Below are 18,974 nucleotides of genomic sequence, written 5' to 3' on the forward strand. Positions count from 1 at the left end.
ATTTTTAATGTTTTGTAACCTATTACTTATATACTACTTTTTAACAATAAAATGTTGGCTCTCTATCTACTTTTTCCTACAACAGACTCTACTAAAAAATAAAGTTGAACATTGTCTTCAAGAAAATCGACACATTAACTATAAAAAAGGTATCTACCTAAATCTTCTTTTATCTTAAAACCATTAGACAAATAGTTTAAAGAATAAATGTTTTCTAATATGTTTCTTCTGTTTTAACTCATAAGAAATTTGTTATCCCAGGTTCTTTTCACCAAATAAGTAACACTGCTTTGGTAAAAAATGTCACTTACTTTTTCCACATAAATAACCTTTGTTAATTTACTATAATTTTTTCTCTAAACAGACCACAGAACTACAAAAAGCAGAAAATTTGAATCCAAGAACAGGCATTCAGCAACTAATCATAAACACTTGGTAAGTACAAAATGCAAACATATATACTCATTGTATGCTCAATAGAATGTACAATGTTAATACTTCACTTTGTTAGTACTTCTGTTAGTATTTTCTTAAAATGTTCTCTTTTGTAATCCCTAAAAAGTAACTTACTCATTATGAAAGGTTACACACTAGCAAATGTCTAACCAAAATACACAATTAAACAAATCCTATAACAGACTTTACTTTTTTTCTACAGACCTACAAACACTAGAACACCATCTGACTGAAAATACATCTACTTTCTAAAGATACTACTTTACTGTTGGTAAGTAAGAAGCTACAAATGGTACATGCTTTATTTAAAATGATTATAACATTACACATTTTCCTAATATTTTTAAAATAACTTTTCTACAAAAAGAACACAAGAATGGCAGAAGATGCAAGATTTATTACATCTCAGAAAGGAATTTTTTTTTTATGCTATATGGGTTATACTTATACTCAGGAGAAACAAGAAGACCTTAAAGTTAACTGGAAATGTACTAAGTATTACTCTAATAAATGCTATGGGCGTGCTACAACCAGAGAAACAAGTGTTATTAATACTACTGAACATAACCATCCACCAAACATCTCTGAAATCGAGGTTAGATCCACTCTCGAAAATATAAAAGAATTAAGTAGCACATCTGACCTACCAAGCAGTGTAATTCTGAAAGAATTACTACCTAGAGTACCCAGAGAAGCAAGAGGTCAGTTACCATCAATTGCTTCAATCAAAAGAACCATAGCTAGGACCAAAAAATCTAGTAGACCCACTATACCAATAGCTACAACTTTTGAGGAAGTCATTATTCCACCTGACCTTGCCATCACACATAATGACGAACCATTTATCTTTTATGATAATCATAGCAAAGAGAAAAGAATAATCATGTTTGCCACAAATAACAACATTGATAAATTAAAAGAAAGTGAAACATGGATGATGGATGGCACTTTTTCCATATGCCAAAACCATTCTACCAATTGTATACAATACATGGGCAATATCATAATACCTGTATCCCATTCATCTACTGTTTGTTACCAAACAAACAAACAGCAACTTATACTGAAATATTGCACCAAATAAAAGAACAAACATCAGACTACTTTCCACTAAAAATAATATTAGACTTCGAACAAGCTATGATTAATTCCATTCTTAAAACTTATCCACACACATCCATTCAAGGATGTTATTTTCATTTTAACCAATGTCTATGGAGACATTTACAAAAATCTGCACTTTGTGTTGAGTATGCAACCAATTTTACCTTTGCATACCAAATTAAACACCTAATAGCTCTGGCATATGTGCCAATAACTGACGTGGCTGAACATTATAATCTATTAATTGAAAGTTCTTTCTACACACAAAACGAACAAAAACTTGCCCCACTTTTGGATTACTTTGAGGACAACTGGGTAGGGAGACTACACAGGTCAGGCCACAGACGCCAACCTAAATTCTTAATTCCCTGGTGGACTGTATACCTACCAACCCTGAACCAAGAAGCCAAAACAAACAACGAGGCAACAACCTCGAAACACGTGTCCAGGGATGGCCAACGCAACTTTGATTTTTTACTCAAGACCCTGGCAGAGGCGTACCCGCTGATGCTGACTACATGGACCACGGTGCTTTGGGGCAACACGCTGATAGGACAAGCAGTGTGCGACCAATTGGATTGTAACTTATATTCAAGCTCCTTGGAGCTGGTGGGGCTGACGAGCCGGGTTACGCACCTGCGTGGCACGAGTGGTACTGAACCTGAAGACATTTTTTGGCAGCCTATGCAGCACCCCTTCATACATTCCTACTCCCTGCTGATGAGAGGCAACAACCTCGAAACACGTGTCCAGGGATGGCCAACGCGACTTTGATTTTTTACTCAAGACCCTGGCAGAGGCGTACCCGCTGATGCTGACTACATGGACCACGGTGCTTTGGGGCAACACGCTGATAGGACAAGCAGTGTGCGACCAATTGGATTGTAAAACAAACAACGCTGTTGAAGGTTGGCATAATGCCTTCCTATCTTCTACTGGACGTACAACTCCCACATTACACAAACTCCTCACAGCAATCCAAAAAGAGCAAAGTTTTCAAGAATTACGAATGGAGCAATCTGTCTTACAACTAAAACCCAAACTCTCAAGACAAACTGCTCAAATGTATCAATATTTACAACAGCAAGTACAACTTTACCCTACAACAAGAGGACTAGAATACTTAAAAATGATAGCCAAAACATTAAACTAACAATACTAACTAAATAAAAGGGTCAACATCCGCAAATATCCTTAAATATGAAACCACACATATTATAATATAGCAATTATTTAATTATTTTGTCTAATATATTTTTTTTCTTAATTAGAAATAGACAAAATAATTATGTCAGTATATTAAATACATTTCATAAAAACACTTTTCCCACCCCAAATAAATATAAAAAATTATTCACTTACCTTGCACAACAACATCATAACCAATAATCCATTACAATCCATGTAGTGAGAAATTCTCAAAAAATGAAGTAAAAAATCCCTTGAAAATGTAAAAATACAACTGTGCAAAATGTATCCATCATCCAAATAAATAGATTGTTCAAAATCCATTAAAAAACCCGAAAAGAATCTACAAATGGAAGAAACGGTCCAGGAAACCCGAAAAATAAAGGAAGTATGCTATACATCTCAGTTCAAACAACTGAAACACACTTCCTTTGATAAAAAAAATAATCACAGCTCGGAAACGGAAATAGCTGTTTCCAAATACCTAGAAAAAAACATTAAACAATCCCACCCACATAACACTTAGCAAAATAGCATATAATATAAACATTACATACTTGCACTTTTATAAAATAGCCAAATCCTAGCACAAACTCACTAACTCTAACTACTTCAAAGAACAAAAAGCCTCGATAACCGAAATACGTATTGAGTCAACTCCATACTATCTAAATACTCATACAGTAATCCACAACCCCTAAATAACAAACGACTACCTTCAAAAGTTAGATAAAATAGTTAAAATATATCAAAATAGACTCTTACCTGCTCAGACGTGAACCTGCTTCCAACCGCGACCTTCACTCTCCCTAAATGAACCAAAAAGACCATGAGCGGTTACAAAATAAAAGACCCAAATTATACTATACTGTTAAAAATAGTGCTATAAATGCCGAATACAATTTTTTTTACTGCTACAAATTATGTATTATTGTTAAAAATACTTTGCAACATGTTTAAATATATATGTATTTTTTAAAATTACTAATGTATTTTTTTCATACTTTTAATATTTATTACATTAAATATTAATACATTTTAATATTTAGGGGGTCATTAGGATTGCGGTTTTTCCGCATCCTCGGGGCCGGCGGAAGCCACCGCCGGCCCCGAGGATGCGGAAAAACCGCAGCGGACTGACCAAGGACCCACCGCCACATTAGGATGGCTGGTGGGTCCTGGTTTCCGTCCGCAGCTTTTCCGCCGCGGTCGGCTTACAACCGCGGCGGAAAAGCTCTGATATGGTGACGGTGTCTCTCAGACACCGTCCGCCATATCAGGATGGGATTTTAAAAGTGCTTTTCCGCGGCGGGTTTTCCGCCGTGGAAAAGCATACGGATCTTCACCTAGGGGGCCTGTTGCGGGCCCCCTAGGTGAAGGGGGGGTGGGGGGTGCACATGGGGGGTACCTATGGTACCCCCCTGCATTTGCATGCAGAAAGCGGCAGGCACCACGCGGTGCCTGCCTCTTTCTGCATGCAAATGCAATGCGTGCATTTTTAACATTGCCGCGGGTGCAGCTTGAAGCCGCACCCGCGGCAATGTTAAAAATAGAGGATGTGACCGCCAGGGTGGCGGTCACATCCTAATCGCTCAGGAGGGGACTCCGCAGCCCATGCGGACGTCCCCTCCTCCTCAATGATCGCGGACGGACGCAAGTCCGTCCGCGATCATAATCGGCCCCTTAATGTAATATTTATTGAAAAATAATCTGTGAAAAAGGTCTAATATACTATCTGTTTTTGCTGTATTACTTTTTTAACAATATGACTAACATGTTAAAATAATTATTATTAAAACTTATTTATTAATAATAATAATTTTAAATAAAAATATTGTATACTTTACAAATATCCAGAAAATGATGTTAATGGTATGATGTTCAATATTATTAATATCCAAATATATTTTAGAAATGTTCATTCTTTCATATCATCATTTCTACTGCACTGGATTATATGTAAATATTAGAAAACTTTATTTCATTACAAATGTATAATTTATTAAAAAGATGTCACATTTTTTTTATATGTATGTATAGTAGCATTCATTGCATAATCTTGAACTACATATTTTTCTCTGTACATAAAATGTACTTTCCTAAACAACTACTCAAAAAAGTGATTTTTCAAACTACATTGTCCTTATATTTTGTATTTATTACACTATACATTGCTTTATAATACATATATATTGTCCTTATTTTGAGATGTAAATAAAATAAAGATTTGTTTGAAAAACAACTGTGTGATTTCTATCTTGTAGCTATTGCAAATTCATTTATATTATTACACATGTTTTTTTAATATAATGTACCATCTATTTAAATATACCACATGTAATTAGAGTACATGCTGAACACTGAACCTATATAATTAACTATTCCAACTCCAATCTACATTTAATTAGGGTAGATGCTGGACACTGAACCTATTTAATGTACTATTCCAAATCCAATCACCATTTAATTAGGGTAAATGCTGGACACTGAACCTGTTTAATGTACTATTCCAACTCCAATCAACATTTAATTAGGGTAGGTGCTGGACACTGAACATATTTAATTTACTATTCCAAATCCGAACACCATTGTATTAGGGTAAGTGCTGGACACTGAACATATTTAATTTACTATTCCAACTCCAATCTACTTTTAATTAGGGTAGGTGTTGGACACAGAACCTATTTTATGTATTATTCCAACTCCAATCACCATTTAATTAGGGTAGGTGCTGGACACTGAACCTATTTAATTTACTATTCCAACTCCAATCTACATTTAATTAGGGTAGGTGCAGGACACTGAACCTATTTAATTTACTATTCCAACTCCAATCAACATTTAATTAGGGTAGGTGCTGGACACGGAACCTATCTAATTTACTATTCCAACTCCAATCAAAATTTAATTAGGGTAAGTGCTGGACACTGAACCTATTTAATTTACTATTCCAACTCCAATCTACATTTAATTAGAGTAGGTGCTGGACACTGAACCTATCTAATTGACTATTCCAATTCCAATCTACATTTAAATAGGGTAGGTGCTGGACACTGAACCTATTTAATTTACTATTCCAACTCCAATCTACATTTAATTAGGGTAGGTGCTGGACACTGAACCTATTTAATTTACTATTCCAACTCCAATATACATTTAATTAGGGTAGGTGCTCGACACTGAACCTATCTAATTGACTATTCCAACTCCAATCAACATTTAAATAGGGTAGGTGTTGGACACAGAAGTTATTTAATTTAATATTCCAACTCCAATCACCATTTAATTAGGGTAAGTGCTGGACACTGAACCTATTTAATTTAATATTGCAACTCCAATCTAAATTTAATTAGGGTAAGTGCTGGACACTGAACCTATTTAAATTACTATTCCAACTACAATCACCATTTAATTAGGGTAGGTGCTGGACACTGAACCTATCTAATTTACTATTCCAACTCCAATCGCCATTTAATTTGGGTAAGTGCTGGACACTGAACCTATTTATTTACTATTCCAACTCCAATGACCATTTAATTAGGGTAGGTGCTGGACACTGAACCTATCTAATTTACTATTCCAACTCCAATCACCATTTAATTAGGGTAGGTGTTGGACACTGAACCAATCTAATTGACTATTCCAACTCCAATCAACATTTAATTAGGGTAGGTGCTTGACACTGAACCTATTTTATTTACTGTTCCAACTCCAATCACCATTTAATTAGGGTAGGTGCTGGACACTGAACCTATCTAATTTACTATTCCAACTCCAATCACCATTTAATTAGGGTAGGTGTTGGACACTGAAGCAATTTAATTTACTATTCCAACTCCAATCACTATTTAATTAGGGTAAGTGCTGGACACTGAACCTATTTAATTTACTATTCCAAATCCAATCTACATTTAATTAGGGTAGGTGCTTGACACTGAACCTATTTAATTTACTATTCCAACTCCAATAAACATTTAATTATGGTAGGTGCTAGACACTGAACCTATCTAATTTACTATTCCAACTCCAATCAACATTTAATTAGGGTAAGTGCTGGACACTGAACCTATTTAATTTACTATTCCAACTCCAATCAGCATTTAATTAGGCTAAGTGCTGGACACTGAACCTATTTAATTTACTTAAAAAATATATTATCTACAAACATACTATTTAAGACAATATCCACAGTTATCCACTATATACCCAATAACACACTACCAAACATTAAACAACATTTAAATTTTTTAAATACTATTTCGCAAAATTTCGAAATTTTTATTCAAATTCGAAATTTTATTTCAATTTAAAATAAAAATTGACATTTTTTTAAAAATGTTAAATTATATTTTTTAAACACTACCCACCCTTAACCCCTATAAACACTATAACCCGCTACTAAACATTACAATACAATTTTATTTTACATTATTGATCCACACTTATCCACTATATACCCAATAACACACTAGCAAACATTAAACATCATTTAAATTTTTTAAATACAATTTCGCAAAATTTTGAAAATTTTATTCAAATTCAAATTTTTATTTCAATTTTAAATCAAAATCGAAATTTTATTCAAATATTTCAAAAAAAATTTAAAACACTAACCACCCTTAACCCCTATAAACACTATAACCCGCTACTAAACATTACAATACAATTTTATTATATATTATTAATCCACACTTATCCACTATATACCCAATAACACACTAGCAAACCTGAAACATCATTTATATTTTTAAAATACTATTTTGCTAAATTTAGAAAAATGTATTCTAATTCGGAAAAAAAATCGATTTTAATTCAAATTCGAAATGTTAAAAAAATATTTCAATAATATTTTTAATACACTACCCACCCTTAACCCCTATAAACACTGTAACCCACTACTAAACATTACAATACAATTTTATTAGACATTATTAATTAACTAATATTTACAACTTCTTCTCTATGTTGTAATAATTTTTAATTTATATTTATTATTAATAATATTTTTTATTATATACATGTTAAAACACTACCCACCCTTATCCCCTATAAACCTTACATCCCGCTCCTAAACATTTTACACAATTTATTTCACTAATAATTAATACTAAAATTGTATATACCTAACATTTTACTATATCAGTACTTTACATTAATTAAAAAATACACTATTTAAAATGTCGATATTTTTTATAATCGATATTTTTAACTTCGATATTTCCTATTTCGATATTAATGTCCTCGATATTATTTCCACACACATAAATCGATATTTTGAACGTCGATATTTTTGTTGTCGATATTACATACCTTCGATTTTTCTGACTCGATATTTTGTCTATTCGATATTATCAACTCGATATTTTGACTGTGTACCAGTCAGATATTGTTTTTGTATTGTATTGTATTGTAAGGGGAACTTGTAAAGCGCACTGACACCGTGGGTTTCCTGGCGCTGGTTGGATGCAGAAGGACCAGAGGGACTTAGCTGGATTGAGGGAAAAGCCATGTTTTTAGGGATTTACGGAAAAGAATGAGAGAGTTAGAGGTTTTGAGAGAGAGGGGAAAGGAGTTCCAAAGTTTAGGGGCCAGGAATGCAAATCTCCGGCCTCCAGATCTGCAGAGTTTGATAGGGGGAATGGTCAGGAAGTGAAGGTGGGAAGATCTCAGATTCCGTGAAGGGCAGTAGGGCCTGATGAGGGATTTCAGAAAGACGGGACAGGAGCCAGATAAAGATTTAAAGGTGAGGCAGCCGATCTTAAAGGCTGCCCTCGAGATGGCAGGGAGCCAATGCAGTTTAGAGAGAAGGGGTTTGGCGGATTGCCATTTCGGAATCCCAAGGGCCAGTCTCGCCGCTTGATTTTGAACAGATTGTAGTCTGGAGAGAGATGTTTTAGGCAGACCGTGGTAAATAGAGTTCGAAAAATCTAAGCGGGAGAGGACGAGGGCCATGATAACTTGCAGAAGGGCTTCAGGAGTGAGGAGAAAGGCCACCTTCCTGATCCTGCGCAGCTGGAACATGCAGGAGGAGACCACCGTCCCCACTTGGGGCCCGAGAGAAAGGCCGGAGTCAATAGTGACCCCGAGACTCTTTACCGAGGCCACGGGGGTGGGGGGGAGGCCAAGTTCTGCCGGCCAAAAGTGCGGACCCCAGTGGGTAGAGCTCCTGCCAGGGAGAAGGAGCTCCGTCTTTCCGGGGTTCAATTTGAGCTGGTTTTGACACATCGACTGGAGGATGTGGGACATAGCTGCCTGGAAATTAGGAATAGCAGAGGGGGAATTGAGAGGAAAGATGAGTTGCAGGTCGTCCGCGTAGTTAAAAACGGTGATGTCCCACTGCCTCAGAGAAAAAAGGAGGGGTCGAAGATAGAGGTTAAAGAGAAGAGGGGATAAGGAGGAGCCCTGGGGGACCCCGCAGGGCGAGTGCTCCCTAGGAGCTCTGAAAGTGCCCAGGCTGAGGGTTTGAGACCTCCCGGTCAGGAAGGAGTTGACCCATGCCAGCGCCAGGCCCTGGATGCCAGCCTGCTCGACACGGTGGAGGAGGATGTTGTGGTCCACCGTGTCGAAAGCGGCTGACAGATCTAATAATACCAAGGCCTGGGGGGTACCCTTGTCAGCGCCATCTCTCAAGGCATCCAGCACGGCCAAGATCACAGTCTCCGTGGAGTGGCCGGGTCTAAAGCCGGCCTGGTTGGCCTCGAGAAAGTTGGAGCTCTCGGTGAACTGTGAGAGACAGGCGGTGGCGTGGGCTTCCAGGATTTTGGAGAAGAAGGGCAAGAGGGAGATGGGGCGGTAGTTCGCCGGAATGGCGGGATCAGCACCAGGCTTCTTCAGTAGAGGCACCAAAACGGCCTCCTTGAAGGAGCTGGGCACCGTACCGGATGAGAGAGAGGAATTCAGCAGGGGAAGGATGCAGTCGGGTAGAGAATGGCAGATGTCTCGTAGTATGGTGGGGGGACAACAGTCGTCTGGAGATCCAGACTTAGTACGGGTAGCCAATGTGGCCAAGGAAGTGGGGTCTAAGGGAGGAAACTGAGTGAAAGAAAGGGCATTGTGGGGGGGAGAGAAGGAACCAGCGCCAGGGGGAGTAGCCGGGATGGTGTCTTTAATCAAAGCAATTTTCTGAATGAAGAAAGTCCTCAGCGCGGTACAAGATTCCTGTGTGGGGGCCTGAGTCGGAAGTGTCCTGGGATCAGAAGTGAATTTGTTAAGAACTTTAAAGATCTCTTTGGACTTGCAAGGGGCGGATAAGATTTTTTCTGAGGCGTAAGCTTTTTTGGCTGCGGAGATGGCTGTTTTGTACTTATTGCGCGCGGCCACATATACGCCTCTGCTAGACGAGCAATAGTCTCTCCTCCACCTGCTCTCTGATCGGCGGAGTTTCAATTGCAGGGTCTTGAGATGGGGGGTGAACCATTTGTGGGAGTTGCAATGTCGGGATCGGGGGAACTTAGTTAAAGGGACAAAAATATCGCTGGCTGTCGTGAGCCAGTCAGAAATATGCCCGTGAAGCTCGTTGGCGCTTAAATCATTGGGAAGCAGGGGACGTGTTAGAGAGAGGTGAGATAGAAATTTAGAGGAATCGGCGGCTCTCCACTTGCGGGCGGTGCCGCCCTCCTGCAGTGGGATCTAATCTGGCCAACAGCCGAGAAAGCGGTGTCAATTAGAGAGTGATCGGACCACACACAAGGTGTTATAAGCGGACAGGAGGACTTGACCCCGTGGACCCAAATGTGGCCAAGGATGTGACCGCCACTGTGAGTGGCGGACCTGACTAATTGAGTAAAGTTCAGGCTCGAGAGGGCCTCGAACAGTTCGAAGGCATGGGGGCCAGCGACCTCATGCTGGAACCAGTAGTTGAAGTCACCAACAATGACAGTGCGGGGGGAGGAGGTGGCAAGATTAGTCAACTGTTCAATAAAAGATGAGGGGAAGGAAGGCATGGGGTGGGGGGGCAGTATAGTACCATTAGGGTAACTGCACCTACCTCGGTCCCAAGACGGAGGACCAGGTTATCCACTTCAGGGAGGGTCATGGAGGCGGAGGCGATAATCTTAAGATTCTTGCGTATTACCGCTGCCACCCCTCCTCCGGGGTGGCCCCCAGGACGGTTGGTGTTCAACAGAAAGTAATCTGGGGGTAACGCAGCGAGGATGTCAGGAAGGGAATCGTCGGTGAGCCAGGTCTCAGATAGTAAGAGAACGTCTGGCCTCTCCGTCATGAGAAGGTGAAGAATATCGGCTTGATGCCTGACCAAAGAGAGAGTGTTTAGGTATAATACCCGGATCTGCGACTCAACAAGAGCAGGTGCAATGAGAGGTAACGCCGGCCCCAGATGGGGGGGGGAGTTTCCTGCGATCCCCAGTGAAGAGATCCTGGCCCAGGTATCGGGAGATAGAGGGCAAGCAGAGGCTTGTAGGCTCATAAGAGCAGAGGGGGAGTATGAAATATCAGTGGCGGCGTCCCTGGCCCCTGGGCCCGTCCGGCCGCGGACGGGCGCAGACGGGCAGGACTCTGGCTTGACTCCGGCGCGCGACCGGCGCGCCCGCTGAACGCGTCCGCTGCGCGGAGCCATAAGTGAATGATTTTATAGGCGCCTGAGTGACAGGAGAGAAAGCCCACTCCAAGATGTCCGCCACTGAGCTTTTCTCTCGGTCCCTCGGTAATGACGGCCCTAAGTCGGCCAGAGGGTGAGGGGGAGGCACGTAATCTGCCAAAACCGAGCAGAGTCAAAAAATTTTAGATACTCACTGTGTGAAAAGTGGACAAGTGTACGACTAGTGTAGCAGAACGTGCCCCGACATGTAAGGTGGGCAGTAAGTTGAACTGTGATGACAGTCATTGTTGGTGTTGTGTCAGTCAAAACTTAAGATGTTGGACATATCTCATGGTGGATTGAATTAAAATGTGTCCCCTTTCATTGCACCTGGGAGGCGACCAAATGTGCATCATCCATTCACAGTGCTGGCAGACATGGAGGATGAGGAGGTCATATGGAAATTCCGTCTGGATCAACCCACCCTACAAGACCTATGTGCTTTGTTGGAGCCCCACCTGCGAACATATCCGAGAGCTTTCACACCAACGTCTAAGGTGATGGCGGCCCTGCATTTTTTTGCTTCTGGTACATTTCAATACACGGTGTACAGCGCAAGTAGGATGTCACAACCTATGTTCAGCATGGTGCCACATGATGTCCTGTCCGCTATGATGACCTACAAGGACAGATACATCCATTTCCCCAGGAGGCATGAATTGGCGGCTGTGAAGGCAGATTTGTAATGCTCCTGGGCACATCCCCAATGTTGTTGGTGCCATTGACTTCAAACATGTTGGCCTAGTTCCACTACAGGTACTTGAGCATATCTACAGAAACAGGAAACATTTCCATTCCATCAATGTGCAAGTGGTGTGCCAGGCGGATATGATCATCTCAAACGTCTGTGCCAAATTTCCTGGCTCGGCCCATGACTTCGTACATCATGCGCAATAGCATTGTGCCACAGCTGATGGGTAATCTGCTTCCGGAGCGTGCATGGATTGTAGGTGAGTATGCAGAGTCAAGTTGCATGCTGTGTGTGTCACATGCTGCCCTCTGCCACAGTCATATTACAAAGTTGGTCAGTGTCACTCACACCTAGGTGACTCTGCATATCTCAACCGTCCTTGCTTGCTGAGCCCACTGAGGAATCCTAGGACCCCAAGTGATGTCCGCTACAATGATGCCCATGGGAGGACATGCTGTGTGGTGGAGCGTACTTTTGGTCTCCTGAAGTCACAATTTTGCTGCCTGGACATTACCAGAGGTGCACTAATGTACTCCCCCAAAAAATGTGTAAGATTGTAGTTGCATGCTGCATGCTCCACAACCTGGCCTTGCGCAAGGAGGTCCCCCTGTTCCTGGGCGCTGATGAGCAGCCGAGAGCCCCGCCTGCAACCAACCCATGTCCAGTGATGAGGATAGTGGAGAGGAGGAAGGTATTGACCTGCGTCAACAGCTCATCAACCGCTACTTCACTTGAAGGTGAGTGACAATGTACAACGGGGTCCTTGTCTGCTGATGTCATTGTTGGTGAAAACATCTGTGTGGGTTTTGTGACGGCAGCCTGTTGTTGACTCAGTGCTGGCTGCCACTACTTCTGGGACAAGGTAGTTATGCACAGCGCAGGATATCTATGTCGGTACTGTTGCTCATTGTAATGCGTGCAGATTTGAGTTCCTTGAGGACAAGTGTTGTGTGATGGCCGTGATGCCACTGCCTGACTAGTGAATGTTGTTCTGTTGTGTTTTCCTAGATCCCTTCAGCCTCTCCTTGCCTACAAACAATCCGTGCTCCTGGTACATTGAAATCAGGGTGAATCATGGTGAACATTGCACTGCCTGTGATAAACACAGAGCAGACACAATGACGTAGGTGTGTAGGGAGTGTTTATTTACAATGGGTACATGTGACAGGTGACAGGGGAGTGAATATTTGCAAAAAGGTGATTAGTGAAGCAATGAGACAATCAAGTAATCACCACATTAATGTGGTGGCCCAGTCCAACAGAAGGATGCCATTAAAAATGGCAGTAAGCATGGGCAAATTTTGCGAATCTGGCGTTCGCGAATTTGCGAACTCGCAATCCGCAAAATCCGCGAATTCCCGCAAATTTGCGGATTTTTTTTTTGTGTTCGCAAGGGTTTCTGCCAGTTCGCGAGGATTTGGTACTAGTTCGCAATTGCGAACTTACTTGTCGGCTCGCAACGGTCGCGACTATGTTGTTTCTACGTCTGGTTCATCATCACAGCCTCCCAGCACCCTCTGTTTCACCACTGCCACCCTCTCTTTGACCCATGCCACCCTCTGTTACATCAATGCCACCCTCTGGTTCATCATCACTGTAGAAGATGGGGGGGAAAAGCAAGCACACCTGCCCTGCTTCAACTGACATGAATTAATTTGGGGTTAGTTTATTAACAACACCTGCCCTGCCCCAACTGACAATAATGAATTAGGGGCTAATTAATGTGTCAATGAATTTGAAGTTCCAGCCTGGCACCTGCTTGTCTGCTCCCTTAGCTGTAAATCAGGACCTTTGTGGCATACAGTTAAGGTCAGAGCAGGGTCACACAATAGTTGCAAGTAGGCAACCGAATTCTGGAGGGCCCCCTCAGGAAGCACAACAGGGAATCATTACAAATCATGAGATTGACCTTTTGCACCTGCTCATTTGTTTTGCTTTTGCAAAAATCGTTTTTCTGTAATTTCGCGCTATTCGCGAGGCGCGGCGTCGTGCGAACCCGACCGTGGAAGCCGCCAATTCATGCGAATGAGCTTTACATTTTTTTGCAGCGTGTTATTTTGTGAGGTTTTTTGCAGTATTCGCGAGCCGCTTGCAGCGCAACACGCGAATTTACCCCAAGGTCGAGTACGGGCGCGGCCATTTTGTTTACGTGACGTATTTCCGTTTCCGCCCGCTATGTATAATCTCGCGAAGTAAGCGGATTGCGAGTACAAGTTCGCACGAGATCGCGAGGAAAATCGCGTGCGAACTTACTTTCGCGCTCGTGAACGGGCGGCCATCTTGTTTTTCATTCATTTCCTGTGTCAGGGCATGGTGTTTATCCTCTTGCTATCTTTGCCATCCTTTGCTTGTTTTCAGTTTTTTTTCGAACGATTTTGCTTCTTATCTATCCCTCTCTTTTCCTAGCTGTATATTTTTGTCTTTTCTGCTATTTTTGTTTACTTTTAAACTACTTTTTTAAACTCTTTTCTTTTCTTCTTCCCTATCCTATTCTTTCTTAATTTTCTACTTCCTACCTTACCTGCCCAGACCATGGTGAAGCCAGGTGCCGTGAAGCTGCCCAGGCACTTGAGGGCCACAGCGGCGGCGGGGATGAGGAGTCCTGGACCCCGTGTCAGGACAGCATGCGGGCGATTGAGGGGGGAGCAGGTGATGCAACGGGAGATCTTCAGCCCGGAGGAAGTGGGCGCGCTGGTCTACTTCGTCCAGCGCTGCCTGCCCAGGACCATCGGGGGAGGCGGCAGGATCGCGGCCGGCGGCTACAACATCCGGGAGCGCCGGAAGCGGTGGCAGAAGGTGTGCTGGGCCATGTCCCAACTCTCCGGGGTCCAGCGCACCTACAGCCAGGCCACCCACCGCTGGACGGACCTCCTGGACTGGGAGCACGACCTGCTGGACCAGCTCGGCTTGGAGATCCCCGGGCTTGGTGAGTAGTAGTAGCTATTTCATCACTCACTACTATTTTTTCTCCTGCTCTGTGTTGTTGTATTGCAAATATTTGTTTTTTACATGGAGCAAGCCAATAATGCTGCTGACGATTACATTGTAGTTAAATTATATTTCAAAATCTTCTGTGCATTTCAGGTGCACTGCTCTCCTTCTCAGTGGCGTTGCTACTATGCTTATTTGTTTTCTATTTTGTGGTCTCATTGGCCTGAGTAACTATTATGTATGAGTGTACTTTACAGAACTGGGTAATGCTAGACACTAGGGGGCAGATTACATTTACAAGCCCCTTGCGCCACGTTTACGTTGCCTTGCGTGACGCAACAGCGGCGTAAACGTGGCGCATCCCTGCGAGTCATTTACAGCGTGACGCATCTAGGGAGATGCGTCACGTAATAAAGCCATGGGCCTGCGCCACAATGGGTGCGTTCCTAGTACGCAGGGTGGGGGGGCCGGCGGCTGTGCACCTCGCAAAAGTGCCTGCGTGAAATCTACAAGATTTAACGCAGGCACTTCTGCGACGCTGCTACGTCAATTCAATTCCTTGTGCCTGCTTGAAGCAGGCGTAAGGGCTGACACAGCATGTTAAGTATTGGGTGGCCCTGAGCATTACTGGAGTTGCATTGCGTTGGCGACGTGACTCCAGCGATGGGCCGCTCTTACGTGACGAGATGCGTCATGCAAGTGCCTACCCTTGCGCCAGGGCGCGCCGCATTGTAAATGAGGCTCATCTGCCGTGTCGCAAGGGTAGTTTTGCGTTACGCATTTGATCTGGCGCATCTCTGGAGATGCGCCAGAACGCGTAAGTAAGTATGCCCCTAAGGGGCAGAATTTCAATTACCGTCGCATCCCTGCAAAGTAGCAGGGATGCACCAGTAATTGTGCGACCCGCTACCACCACCAAACATGGTGCGTCGTATTTGCAATGCGGCGCACCATGGGCCCAAAACGTCACCAAAGCTTTACTGCTGGAGTTGCGTCGCAACGATGGCGCAGCTCCAGCAATGCTCTGGGGTACCCTATCTCCCCAATGCTGGGTCAAGCCGTACGTCTGCTTCAAGCAGGTGCAGGGTTTGTGTGACGCATCATTGTCCTAAAGGTGACTGATTGAAATTTTGTAGATTTCCCTCAGCCACGTTTAGGATGTGTTCCAGCGCAGGAATGCCCTCCCTTGCGCCGGAACGCCCCCTGATGGCGCAGGGCTTTATAACGGGATGCATCTCCCAAATGCGTCACGTTGTTATAATATTATACGCCGCACCATGGCGCCTCTTTTGTTCAGCTGCTGCGTCACAAAAGTCACGCAAGAACGGAGCAAAAGAGCCGCAAGGGGCTTAAATCTGCCCCTTCCTTTGTACCCCTGACAATAAGAAAAATAGTGGCGGTGGATTGATAGTTTGACTATTTAAATGACTGGTTATGTAGCAGGCAACTGTTAGTGTTGTCACTGATCTGACTGAAATCACAATGGAGTTTGTCTGTCACTTTGCGTCTTGCCTGCGGACTGCTGCCTGCCAGTCCTAGGTGAACCTTTCAGTACTTTGTTTAGTGAGTTACGTGACTTTCGAAGTCGCAGGTCCGCAAATCAATGAAAACTAACCCTAATCAATATAATTTCGCGGAAATATTTTGTTATTGTTGTTTTGAAATGTTTGATTTGGTTGACATTGACAAGCAACAATCATCCATGTTTTCTGTTCTTTCTTTCATGTTGTACGTCAGCTCCCCCCAGGGGCGAGGGGACACAGGAGCAGCAGGCGGCGGCGGATGCTGTTGAACAGGGCCAGGATCGGACAGGCGAGGGCTCCTTTGCTGGCCCCAGTAAGTTTTCATTTTAGACTAGTACCTATTTTTCCTAGCGTTCCTCATTTGATTTTTTTCAAAATCGTCTTTGATCTTCTTGTAGACTGTATCTAAATTCTTATCCTGCCTCTACTATGACTCCCTGTGGTATTACTAGATTATTCTTATTAGTCTGTCTGTGTAGCTAACTAAGATTGCACGGTTGGCGAAACTCCCATTCTAGTCAGCAATAGCTCTCAACTTAGTGCAGTCCTCTGGGATTGTCCATAATGTCTTTTGAAGTGTTCTATCTGCTTTGAAAATTCCCAACTATAAAATGTGAATGACCACCAAGAAAGAATAAGATACTACCTTTTGGTTTGGATAGGAGGACAATCCATACCACTACTGTTGCGGGGACAATTCTTCTGCAGAAACAGAACTATGGACAATAAATAGTGCATTGCTTATCAATTATAATAGGCGCTGTTAGAGTTTCCACATTCCTCTGTGATAACAGACTTTGAACCCCCAATGTCCTTACTGACTGACTACATAGTGTGGCACAGTCATTTACCTCTCGAATTCATCGATGATTGATCCCCAATGATGATTATCCAACGTAGCTCAAGAGTACGGAGTCAGAGTCAAGAAGTGTCAGAGGCACGGACTCATGCTTGCAAAAATTGCAAAACCTTTCGCTCAGTCACTCTAGTCTGGACCAAAAAACACAGAGTCTATTTAAGTTTAAAAGCTTTATTAAAAGTAAACACATTTATTAAAATGAAGTCATAATAAAACTAAACGTTTAACTGAGAATGGAAAAGTGGTTAGTGCTGACGATTAATTGAAGACATTTCTTGTGGTCGAGCCGAGCTGTCACCTGGTTTCAACTTGATCTTGTTGTTAGAAGTCCATCTTCTGTCTGTGTGGAGAAAAATGGTGCGTGTTAAAAAGCCAGCCTTCATCAGTTGTGCCAAAAAGTGCAGCAAGACAACACCCTTCCCTGGAAAAAGGGACATTTTTTTTAACTTTAGAGTAGACAGTCACAAATTACATTGTTTTCACATGTCTTCATTCCTAGACCAAATACTAGTGAGTGGTTTATTCTAACATTCTTAAATGTACTTTGTAGGTGGAACATCTGGTGGCGGGGCCAGCGCGAAGGTGGTGGTGCTCGACACGGAGGCGGAGGGCAATTCTTCAGGGGAGGAGGCAGCGGCTCCAGTGCCGGCTGTGAGAGTTGAGACGGTGGTGGTGGCGGGCAGAGGTAAGCTCTTATATATTCCTTACTTATTGAGATTGAAGACGTGGCTGGGAAGGAAAGAATATGAGATGCATGGCTGGGTGAATGATGAAGCAATGATGGGTGGAAGGACAACAGCCTGGGTGGGTGACACAGAAACTGTATGTGTCCATATACCTGGATCATGCTACTATCTGACTCTTAGATAGCATATGTGTATCTAGAGCAGGGGTACTCCTAGTACGGCCCGCGGGCCGGTGGCGGCCCGGCAAGCCTTCCTTGGCGGTGCGCAGACCTTGCAGACAATCACTGCTCCCCCGGCCCCCACAGAGCAGAGGCTTTGTTGTATTTCACCTGTTAGCGCCCCTGCATCTCCACTCTGACAATCACTGCTCCCCGACCCCCACAGAGCAGAGTGGAGATGCAGGGCCACAAAGAGGTGAAATAGAACAAAGCCTCTGCTCTGTGGGGCCGGGCGAGCAGTGATTGTCAGGGTGGAGATGCAGGGGCGCTACAACAAACAAAGCCTCAATAATATGTTAATGGTCTTTTAAAGACCTGTTAAGTACTTTGGTGTGGCTGTCTGTGTGTGCGCGTTGAGGAAGCTGTCTCAGCCCGGGCTGAAGGCTGACACAGACAGACACACACACAGTGAGACGACAGAGGGGGAGGGAGAGGGAGGGCAGGAGGGAGAGAGAGATGGAGAGGGAGGGCAGGAGGGAGAGCAGGAGGGAGAGAGATGTATGTAAATGCTGGGTCTGGTGGCTCAGTGGATGAAGGCATCTGCTGCAGGGACCTGTGTGCAACCTCATGGTCACAAGTTTTCGTGTTGCTTTAGCCCCGCCCCCTCTGACTCCACCCCCACCAGTGCGGCCCTCGGCCACAAACTACACTGTAAATTTAGCCCCCGAGAGAAAGTTTGTGAGTACCCATGATCTAGAGAGAGTAGACGGTCAGTGGATGAA

Source organism: Lissotriton vulgaris, chromosome 5 (assembly GCF_964263255.1).
Source record: "Lissotriton vulgaris chromosome 5, aLisVul1.2, whole genome shotgun sequence".
In the NCBI taxonomy this organism is placed as follows: Eukaryota; Metazoa; Chordata; class Amphibia; order Caudata; family Salamandridae; genus Lissotriton; species Lissotriton vulgaris.